Source organism: Echinops telfairi, unplaced genomic scaffold, assembly GCF_000313985.2.
Source record: "Echinops telfairi isolate 266 unplaced genomic scaffold, ASM31398v2 ScPeMD7_3;HRSCAF=10, whole genome shotgun sequence".
Classification (NCBI taxonomy): domain Eukaryota; kingdom Metazoa; phylum Chordata; class Mammalia; order Afrosoricida; family Tenrecidae; genus Echinops; species Echinops telfairi.
In genome coordinates this window covers 19934224-19946723 of record NW_022103899.1, presented here as the reverse complement: position 1 = coordinate 19946723, position 12500 = coordinate 19934224, and positions in this window count along the sequence as shown.

Here is a 12500-nt window from a genome sequence, read left to right as displayed (position 1 = left end):
TGGAATTTGTCGATCATGATTAACATGAATAATAACAAGAGCATGCAATAATCATGAGTGAACATTAGACAAATCATGAATCTGATCAGTACCAGAAAACAACAAACATACTCCTATGCTGGCCAATAGAGTAACAGCTGTTTCTTTACCAATCACAGCTTTACCATCACTCTACGTTGTCCTTATTATAGATGATATTTATTAGTCAACCCAATTATAAGATGCCACCCAGTTCCTGGCAGAAGATGATCAGGAGAAAATCTTTACTGCCTTGGACCTTCTTTCAAGTCACCCAACCAAAGTCTAAAGACACTAAAAATTATGTCGATTATCCCACTTTCTCAAATAATTAAGGTCTTCCTAATGTGTGTTAATGGGTTCTGGTGGCATAGTAGGTAATGGCTTGGGCATCTACCCCCAAAGTTTAGAAATTCAAACCCACAAGGTGCTGCATGGGAGAAAAATGAGGTTTTCTGCTCCCCTAAAGATTTACAGCCTTGAACACACAAAGGGACAGTTACACCTGATCTGAGGTGCACCAGACCCAAGCCATTACATTTTCACTTGCCTCATAAGCATGTGAAAGTTGAACGATGAAATAGGAAACCCAGGGAGATGTAATTGAATTATGGTGACGGTGAAGGAATATTGAAATACCATGGACTACTAGAAGAATAAGCCAATCTGTTGTAGAAGATGTGCAACTAGCAGCATATCCTCTCATGTACTTTGGGTAAGTTCCCAGTAAAGAGCAGATCCTGCAAAAGGACTTGCTGCTTGGTAAAATAAGTCAATGAACAAGAGCAAGACCCTTGATGAGATGCACTGACACAATGCACTCAACAAAATAACAAATCTGAAGATGGCAGAGGACCAGGAGTGCATTGTGTGGCTGTACAAAAAGCTAAGGTCTGAGTCAGGACCGACTCCATGGTACCTAAAAACATTGAGCTCATTCTTCTGAATTGCAACTAACAACAGGCCAAATCTGATCACCGACAGGGATATTCCTGGTCATCATTGGCTGAAGGATGTTAACACAAGGAATATAAACATAATTTCAAGTGTTTAAAGCCTGGCCTGGGATAAGAATGGGATATAAATGAAAATCCCAGGAGAATGCAATTTAAGCTTATGGAGAGAAAAAAAAAGCAGCAATGATCAAACCTCTTTCCTTCGGGAAGTTTGTGTAGTACTGCACAGAGAGAATTGTGACTTATTGATTCAATAAAAGTTTGGTGAACAGTTGCAGGGATGCTGTTTCTCTATGCTCTGTTTAAATTACAATTACGTTTCCAGCTGGAGATCTCCAAAGTATAGTTGAACCCTCGCAGGGATGGTATTTGCTTTGCTCTATTTTGGGATTCCTTAGCAATATCACCTTATAGCAACAGCTGGTAGGAGCCCTCCGATGGGTATGACTTTGTGTACGACTGCCTGGCAAGGTGAAACGCTGTAATATGTTTTCAGTTCATTTCAGGTTCAGGTGTCCCTAGGAGCGATTGTCTTCATGCCATGCAAAGGGAAGGTGCTAAGCTAGTAAAACAGATTCAGAAACTAAAAGCAAACTGCTGTTGGTTGGAAACTCCAACTGAGACTTTATTGCCAAGCGGCAGACATTAGAAGATCCATAGTTAAATTAGCCAGAGCAAACATCCTGAGGTCCAAAATGACTGCCAGCTCACTGAGCTAACCACAAGACAAGTGGATTCGCAGTAAGTCTGAGGAAAGACCTAGAAACAATACAGATAAATTCTGTCTACCGCTGGATTGGAGGATCCAATTCAAACCAAAAAAAAAACTATTAAATTACTAAATTCAACTCTACAGAGATAGGAAGAAATAAAACTAGTTTATCATTGGATCTATGTTAAAATAACGACTGTAATGACATACAAATATAGACATACACTGTACCCAAGTAATTATTCTGTTTCGATTATTTAAAACCTCATTGGTAGAAACTGGGTGAAAACTAGATAGAGTGAATCTATAATTATTTCAACATTGAATATAAATAATTGTCATCAGCTTCTTAATCTACTGTTTGATGAAGCACTCTTGAGTTTGCTTTTATGTACAGTGAAATGTTTTCTTAACTGTTTGGTTTATTTAGTTCCTGGTTTAATATTTTTCTACAGCAGAATTAAAAGCCATTCCTCCTACATTATTTCCTCTGTCTTTAACTAAAATAGATAAATACTTAAAGCAAATATGATATCACATTGCCAAAATCCCTAACATTTGAGGGCTTTTATCATAAAAATGGAATTGAAGCATTTTTTTCTTTAGATCACAAGCAATTCATGTACTTTCTACTTAAGTTAATTTACCTTTGAGAATGTTTCATATTTTTCTTTTTAATGAGACATTGAATTTAAAAAATCATGATTTCAAATATCATTTCTATTTACTAAGAGCAATTATGTTTTATGCCAATATTACCAAAGCTCAGTTAGTCGCTTCCTGGAGATGGAAGGTGGAGCATTGCTAGAGGGCTTTCATTTCCTTTGCATTAGCCTTTATTTTCTTCTGTTGTGTAATCTTTCATTTTCATCCAATATGCACACTTTTCAGTAATATTGCTGCCATTGTTTTCAGCCACTCTGGTCAAAGAAGGGATACTTTCTGTCATCCTTGATTTAAAAAAAAAATGTTCCTTACAGTGAGGAGAATATTCATCTCATTTGTATAAAAATTACCACCAATTTTATACTGCCGATAATATTGAAGGTCTTTCCTTTTTGACTAAGGAAAACTACATTTCGAATCATCATTATCAAAATATGAACTGGAAAGGATACTTATTGGTACAGTAAATAAGTGATTAGGTGGTAAATAAAAAGTCAGTAGTTAGAAAATACCCAAGGGAGGGAGCAGAAATGTGACACTCAGTTTCAAGGAAGAAAAATTCAAGATCATAAATGAGCTCGCATAGCCTTAGTTTACTTTTCTTCAGATTCAGCCTGAACTGACAGAGGAGCGTTGGTAGTTTTTCTACAACAGGCCTCTGGCCTCATGTTAGCAGCTCATGTCTAGCTCCTCTGTCATATCTTCACACAGATGTAGTCAACTGGTTTCTTTGTGTTTTATCTAGAGAAATCCCTGTTCGTAGTTGTCATTTGTGTTTTTAAAGGTAGAGCTTCAAATGTTCCATGTCATGCTGCATGGGACCTCCTTCCTTTTGAAAATTTGTTACGGCTGGTGTGGGAAACCATATGAGTGCTTGATTCAAAATGGCCGATACCTGTCCATTGCGCCTCCCTACAGCCTATGATACTGATTTCATATTCCAGGACTCGCTTTATTCCATCCAGGATGAGGGACTCTACGCTGAGAAGTCAGCTCTTCCTCGGGCGTACTTTGAGAAACCCTGAGCGGCACATCTTCTAGCACTGCCACGTGCCAGGTTCTCGGGGGACGATTCCTCAACAACGGAAAGCCTGCTCTTTGTGTGTAGTCTAGTCTATATCTAGAAACTCTGCTCAAACCTGTTGACTTTCAGTGACCCTGCTGGCATTAGGAATACTAACAGCATCAGGGCAACCTGCAAGCCATTACGATCTGACAAACTGGCAGGCCTGTCGTGCTAGGTCATAAAAAATTTCCAGGCTTCATTTTACTTTTCCTGTATTTTTTTATGCAACAATGTTTATATCTCCCTAATGAGAAAATATAATGTCAAGACATCAAGATTTACATGGCTCATTGCTCACTGTTTCTGGAATGACACTTCTAGAATGGCCTTCATAGGAGAGAGAAGTGGAGTAATGCACATGACAGTAAGCCAAGCTACAAAACCTTAGAAACCTTTAATAAATATAAATATCAAAACGTGAAGCTATTGTTTCTCCCCTAACTAACCACACCTGCTTTTGTGTAGCTGGTGAGATCACAGGAAATCAGGAGTGTTCATGATGGTATGGCGATAGACGAATTAGGAAGCCATTGTTTTTTAGCATATCATTTGTCTACGTCTATACAGTTCTGAAGGGTGGTTTTTTCGTCTCTTTAACCCTTTTCTGAGAACTTCTGGCCTCTTTTCTTTTACAACATATAAAAACATCAGTTTAGGCATTCTCAAAGTATCCCAAAAATGTTGCTTTAAACGGTTCATTGAGTTTGGAAACAAAAAGAAGTGTGAAAGGGTCAGATCAGTGCTGTGGGATTCACAATGGAGAGCCCTTACTACCCTCCAAGGTGCATTCTCATGGTGGAAAAAAAATAATTCCTTACTCCAAGGTGCATTCTTATGGTTGAAAAAAAATAATTCCTTAATGCAAAGTTCTCTCCTTCTTCTCATCCGTGCATTTTCCTATTTAATTACAACATCTTTATATTAAGCCACCATGATAGTCCTGTGTTCTTCAAACTTTATATTAAGCCATCATGATATCTTTGAAAGTTTATCAAGATCACAGCTTTAGGATCTAAAGAACAATCTCTGTAACCTTCTGAGCTGGTAATTCTTATGTTTAAATTTTAGGCACCCTAACAAGACTAAAGAAGAGAGTGGTACCACTGAGAGAGGGTATATTCACCCAGCACTGGTGATCTTTTCCAGAGCCTGGTCTTTCCTGACAACATGCCCAGAGTGTGGGAGAGAAAGTCTTGCCCTCCTCTCTTCCTCCTCTCTTCTAAAGAACACTCGGACTGCTTCTTCCTGGACAGATTTGTTTGTCCTACTGCAAGTCCACAGATTCTCGATATTTTTCGCCAACACCATAATTCAAGTCCATCAATTCTTCTGTAATCTTCTTATTCATTGCCCACTTTTGAAATGCATACGAGGTAAAGGAAAACACCCTTGCTTGCTTCCAGTGCAGCTTAATCTCCTCCAAGTGATCTCATCAGCTTGTTGAAACCTTTCAATTGATATCCCACTAATTTGTAGACTTATTTTTATTGTTTTTGGCTAATGCTTTCAGTGCAACTTGCATTTCTCCCTTTCGTCTATTGATTCTTGCTCAGATATTACTCCTGAAAGAGTTGAATGTCAGCAAGGTTTTTGTTTGTTTTTAATAGTATTCCTTTTTGGTGATGCTGTATTCTTTCCATCTTCTTTTGATGCTTCCTGCATCATTCCATTTTTGCCTATAGAAACTTTCAAAATTACAACTCAAGGCTTGATTTTTTTTCTTTGAGTTCTTTCAGTGTAAGATGTGCTGACTGTCTTCTTCCAGTTTGGTTTTCTAGCTCTATGTCTTTACACACTCCCTGAGGTGAACTCCTATCAGGAGGGGATCTTTCTGACCTGGGTAGACCTTCCTAGAATCAACCAATTAGCATAAGCCCCCAGAAGCGGTAGGGAGACAGGCTAATTCAAAGACACTTTAATCAATTGGGAACTTCTAAGTTTTGAGTAGCTCTCTCTCAGGAACCAAACACAAAAAACAAACTATTTGGGTAAAGTTAAACCTGGCAGCCCTATATCATTTTGGTGAAATATATATACAGACACATATATATATATGTATGAACACTTATGCTTATATTTATGTATAGTTACACTGTCTTGTAAGAATTTATAGATTCATCTACTAAACATTTAACAGTAAACAATACAATAACATTTAACAATTTTAGATTAATATTAATTATTTTCTTAATTTAAAATACACTATTTTTGTTCCAATTCAGTCTGTAATTCTGCTTAATGTACTTTACTTAGTTGATATATTAGATATCTAAATAATTCAGATAATAAATATTTTATACCTTAAAAGGCTGTTTGGGTCAAATATAAAAAGTTCTGTTCTTAATGAGCATTGTTACATAACTCTACTTACGGTGACGTGTTTCAGCTATATATACACATATAAATACTGTGGCTTCTAGGTACCATCTAGTCAGTCCTACCTCATATTGACCCAACACACAACAGCATGAAACACAGCTGCATCTTGTATCGTCCTCAAAATAGTTGTCATTTGTGAGACTCGTTGTAGCCAGCTTGTCAGTCATCTCATTGCGGGTCCTCCTCTTGTCCACTGACCCTCACTTGACCAAGCGTGCTATTCTTTTCTAGGGGCTAGTCTCTCCTGGTAACGTGTGCAAAGTATGTGAGATGAAGGCTCATCATCTTCACTTCTGAGGAGCATGCTGACAGAACTTTCCCCAAGATTTGTTTGCTCTTCTGATTGTGCAAGGTGTTTTTGACATTCTGCACCGATACCATCATTCAAATGTTCCACTTCTTTTGTGGGTTTCTGCAGTCCTTGTCTAGCTCTCGTAAACATATGCGGGCATTAAAGATGCCATGGCTTAAGTCAGATACACCTTAATCCTCACACTGACATTTTTGCCCCTAAAAAGTTAAAGAGGGTTTGTGCAGCCAATTTTCCCAACCTTATACGTGTTCTATATGTATATTACTATCCACTCCATCAGAAAAAGATGGGTCTTTCTATGCTCATAAAGAGTTACACTCTTGGAAACTCACAGGGGCCAGGTCTACCCTGTCCTATAGGGTCCCTATGAGTTACAATGGACTCAGTTGCAATGGGTTTGGTTTTTAATTTATATATGTGTGTGATTGTGTGTATGTATGTAACATAAAATACTAAGAAATTTTTTCCATGAAAGACTGAAGCAAAAAACAAACAAACAAAAACAGAAGACAATTTTGCAGGGTAAGCTACTTTCAATTAATTTTAGTGCTCGTTAACATAGATTACTCCCTAATTCAAAGTTGGTGCTTAACCTCCCTTTGCTTATGTCCAATGCCCTGCTTTTAAGCGATGTGGTAGGATGCTGAATGAACCCCTAAAATCACAAGAAATGAAAATGCTTGGTTGCCAGGGAAACCTCCACTAGGTGTGTTTGTCCTCAGGTAGCTCTCCCTTTCTTTGCAAGCAGCAGCCCCTTAACCCTAGAAGAAAATTAATTCATAAAATAGGAATACATTTTTTATAAAATATCAGCACACTAACTCAATGTATTATTATTTGATAGTTTCTAATAATAGGCAAAATCGCTATTAAAAGGAAAGATTAAAGCTTTATCTTTGACTATATTATTTAAATGTTGTTGCCCCCAAGGCTTTCATGAAATGTGTGATATCTTAAAATGAACAAAGTTTAAATTGGTAGATAACTCATCATTTCTACCTTTTCTTGTTGTTAGTGGCTTACTGTGTCACTACATTTTCTGTAATAGTTCTTTCACATTACTTTTAATTTATTCCCAGAAAAAAAGAACACCAACATAGTTTGTCTAAAAGCATTTTTCCCCGGGATTAAAATGATTGCCATTTTTACATGCTGCCCTGAAGTGAAAAAGGAAAACACTGAGAGCTATTTTCATTTTCTACATATGGCCTTTGACGTTTTCAAAGTGAATCTCGATAGAGGAGACAGACAGTAAAAAATGCTACTGCTGCTCTGACCCAGAGGGTACTGGGGGAACAAAAGAGACATTCCCCCTGGTGATTCCTGTTTGGGAGACCTGATCACTACAATATCATGCTGCATGACATATTTACAGAACTCTTGCATTTCTACTGTTGAAGCTTAATTTGCAGAATGATACATTTAAAAAAATTAATCTTGAAATTTTAGAAATAAAGACATTTTTACCATGATGATGTGTTCCTCTATACACCTGCAACGTTGTTTTCCCTAAGATTTCAATGAGCAAAATCTGGATGTGAGACCACCAGGCAGTTACACACTTTGGCAGCGCTATCTGGACCCTGATATAATTGCTTACACTACATTGAATTTAGGATATTTTCTACCAGTTTACTTTCTAGGCATTAGAAAAACACCCATAAGAACTTGCCAGCATTCCTTTGGTGTCAACATTATTGAGGACATCACTCAATGTATGGAACAGCTCTCTTTGAGCAGTGTCCCAAAGGAGACATTTCTCGCAGACTTCTGTCCCAGTAAAAACCATATTGTCTCTTTTGAACACCAGCTTTCTCCTCCTTATCCTATCTTAAAGATGCCATGACTCTGAATTTTATCTTGGTCACTAAGAATTTTAGAGTTATTATTTTGTTGTAAACACACATAAACAAGACTTCAGAGTAGGCATTTTTATCTGCTTATCTTAACCGTTTATTTATTATTTTACTTCTAATGCTCAAATGCTTGTTTTTATATAATAAGCATTTTAATGCAAACTACATAATGTTAGTGAAAGTTTCAGCATTAAAAAAGTTGAGTTTATTGTTTAAAGACCCTGGAACCTGTTCCTTTCTGTGTCTGGATTGTTCACTTCTCACTGCTTCCATATTTTTCCTCAAGTAGAAGCATCCCCATCTGACCTACGTTCTTCATGAACTCTCCCTCAATGATGCACTCCCGTATGTGACTACGTGCCCTATGGCAAGGCATGGAGCAGATGGCACTCTGGCCAATGGACTGGAGAAGGTCCAGAGTTATGTCCCTGCCAAAGAAAGGCCACATTAATATCACATTCAAATAAACTTTTGTTAAAGAGCCTTCAACAATGTTTGAAGCAGTGCATCAACAGGGAATTGTCAGAACAATGAAGCCAAATACATCTGAATACAAGAAATGACAACCACCACTGCTTATGTCAGAAGGACTTAAGGCAGAGATCACCAGGAGGAACTTGCCTGGTCCACGCTAACACTGAGATGAGTGGGTGGCATGTGCTCCGGGAGTGGGATTGACACATTCAAAGGCAGCAATAACTGGAGGACAGTGCAGGACCAGGCCTTGTGTACTTCTTCTGTGCATAGGGTCGTGTCGCTGGGAACCAGCGTGTCTGCACCCGACAACAAGCACATGCCACCCTGATTCCGGACACACAGCTTTGTATCCCCGTGTGCATAATGTGTTTTCATTGAGTGCATAGCTTCCTCCATCAGGAGATACATTTCATGAGCGAGATAGGCCCCTATCTATTTGAATTGACTCGATGGCCGTGAGTTAGGTTTTCTTTGTTTATTTTTAATTTTTCTTCTTTTTTCCTTAGTGTAGAAGATATTTGATTTTCAAGCAATGTATATTGAACTATATCAATGCTGATAGGATATAGAAAAACAAAGACTCTCAATCATTGCTGGTAGGAATGTGCCAAACATGGTATGTACAGTCAGATTGGAAGACAGTTTGAGAGTTGCTTACAAAGCTAAACATAATCTTATATTTTCATTTTGTCATATGAAAATTCATTTTGTAAGAGACTTACTTTGATCAATGTATATTTGCACTAAAACTTGGCCAGTGTAAATGAGATGTGAAAAAAACACTTTTTGTGTTTTGAGCTTTCATGTGGCAATGAATTGATTTATACTACCATTGAGTTGTAAGCTTTTATCATAACCAGCTGCTTCTCCATCTTGAATCTAATCCAACTCTCCTTAGAATTCACATGGAATCAAAGATAGTTAAACACCTCTTAGTTAACCTTTGATTCATTTTATAAAAATATATATGAATGAAATTGAGGCTTGAAGCTACATAAGGTTTCTGTGTCTAATTAATCTTTATATTCCTCAAAGAGCTTAGCACAGTGGCTCACATGCTTCATCAATAAATAGTTCTTAACTTAACAGATCTAGAATTTACAAGTCAATGATGATTACACTTTTTTGTGAATAAGCCTACATTTTCATTTTAAAAGAGGAAACTTCCTTCCATTATGTCTTCATGTGGAAGAGATTTTGGAAGGCTACTGTATCAATTAGCATATTGGTAGAATCCGGGAGATATAAATACAAGATAACTTGGAGAGAGCATTTAAAAATTATTTTATCTTTAGGGTTGCCTCTAAATTATGATATTGGATTCCAAAACATGCTTTGGTGCCTCATGAATTGATAATATTGAGAAGGTTTTTCTAAGAGAGTTACATATTTCCAAGATACCTTGCATATGTTGTAAAAATCTTTTGCCATTAGAATGAAATAATAAATCATTTTCCATAAATGGGTGAAAGCTTCTACTTCATGTGAAAATTCTTTTGAATAATTACCAGAGAAAGTCCGAGGCAGCACAAGGTGACACCCTCACAATAGACAAAGCAGCTCTCTAGGCAATTGTTATAGATGTTCACCTGCTTCCATAAGACACTATATTCTAGGATACGCATAGTCAGATTCTTGAATTTCCTCTTTGTTCCTTGTAGTCATATTAGTGATCTGAGATACACGTATATTCTGTGCTGTATTTTAAAAATTGACAGCAGATCCTATTCCTATTGCTACCTCCCCTTCAATGTGATGCTTATATCAATGAGACCATTGTGAAAATAGCCTATCAAAAGACTTAGTGAGATGGTTTTGCTATATCCAACAGAAAAAAGTGGAATAAAATCCATATGTGAAGTATATGTACAATGTATAGCCATCTTACTAGGTACTTGATAAAAGACTGAAGTTGTCAAGGAATTCATCATGCTTGGATCCACAATTAACGCTCATGGAGGCAGCAGCCAAGAAATCAAAAGATGCGCTGCAGTACTATGCAAGACGCTGTAGAGTATTGATTAGCAAGGACTTTCTAGAGTATTGATTATTGAGGACTACGGGATACCTGACTCAAGCCATGGCATTTTCAGTTGCCTCATATGCTTGTGAACATTGTACATTGAAGAAGGAAGAGCGGAGAAGAATTGATGCATTTGCATTATGGTGCTGTAGAAAAATATTAAATGTACCATGGACTGCTAAAAGGACAAATAAGTTTGTCTTGGAAGTAGTATGTTCAGAATTCCCCTTAGAGGCAAGGAAGGCAAGACTTTGTCTTATGTACTTTAAATGTATGGCCGGCAGGGACCAGCCCAGTGGACAAGGCCATGATGCTTACTAAAGTAAAGGGGCAGCCAAAGGAGGAAGGCCTCAAGGAGGAGGGTGGATACAGTGGTTTCAAAAATGAGCTCAAGCATAGGACCAATTGTGGGGATGGCGCAGGAGTGGGCAGTGTTTTGTCCTGTTGTGCACAAGGTCACTGTGGATTGAAGCCAACTTGTTAGCAACTAACAACATAAAAAAACAAACAAACATGGGTACTTGACCTACATTTATAATTTATGTAATCAATGGAATTGGTGTACAAGGTACGTATTGTAACCTGGGTTGTAGTTAATAGATGAACAGGTTGAATCCAAACAAAACCAATTTGAAAATATCTCTGGGGTCAATGGACAGATGTAAATAAGTTCTCCCAGCAATGCCCTGGTCTTCTTAGTCTCATAAACTCACTGCCATCAATTTGATTCTGACTTAGAGATTCTATAAGACTGGTAGAACTGCCTCTGTGAGTGTCTGTGCTTATAACTCTTTATGGGAGTAGAAAGCCTATTTCTTTCTTAGTCTCATTAGGTGCCTTAAAAAAAGACATCAAGTCACAGCAGTGGCTTCTGAAGGTCACTGCTTTGGCAGTTAAGTTCAAGTCCGAAGTCATGGCCAGTGGTTTTGGTTTTTAATTCCAAAGGAGTAATCTTGATAGTCTCTTAAAGAAAAAATGGCAATTGTGGGGGCTTGCTATGAAAATGTTTCAAGAAAATTTAAAAACTACATTAGTGAGGCCCAGAAAGCAGCACAGGATTTTTTTTTCTTTTACTTTTCACAAACCACCTGGTTATTATTTGAGGGTTGCAAGGCCTATCCTATGAGAGTTTTATTAGGAAAACTTCCTCTATACATGCTACAGTGCTGTTGTTCCTTTAGACTTTTTGGTTCTCAAAACTTAAGGAGCATGTCAGAGGAACACCATCTGAGTCTTCAGAGATGGCAGGTGGCCATTTAGACCTGGTCCATGTCAGAGCACGAGCACGTTCAGGGAGGGTGGGGAGAGATGGAAACACCATTTTCGAAGTGCACCGATCTCTCTGGAAGCCATGTAGAGAAACAATAATTTCATGTTTGGGTATATTTCTTTATCAAAAGGTTTTAAGATTTTGTAATAATACTCTTTTCTTACCCTTGTATTCAATTCCTATATTTTGAAAAAAAATACTAAGACTCAGAGGAAATACTCAGTCGGGCATACACTGTTAAAGGGTGGTCCAAGACCTAACGACAAGTTCATCAGTTCAAAGTCGAATGCTGTTTCTCTTATGCTCACATAGCCTGTCGCTAAGAATGATCCAGAGATCACAGTGAAAGCGTAGTGTCTTATGTTTTACCCTTAGACGGTATGTTCTGCTCGAGAAGATATTTTAAGTAATCTGTATTTTTAAAAGTTTACATATTCTTTTAAAGTAAGTTTGAGAAATGCTCCTTTATAAGATATAACTTTTCTCCCTAGAAATAATTCTAAATGGCTATGTGGATGTATAGTTTCATTAGATTTGCACTATGTTTCTATACTGCCCGTTCTCCTAAAATGTTGATTTTTTTTAAAAATCATTTTATTAGGGGCTCATACAACTCTTATCACAATCCATACACACATCAATTGTGTAAAACGCATTTGTACATTCATTGCCCTCATCATTCTCCAAACATTTCTTCTCCACTTAAGCCCCCAGTATTAGGTCCTCATTTTTCCCTTCCCTCCCCACTCCCCCTCCCTCATGAG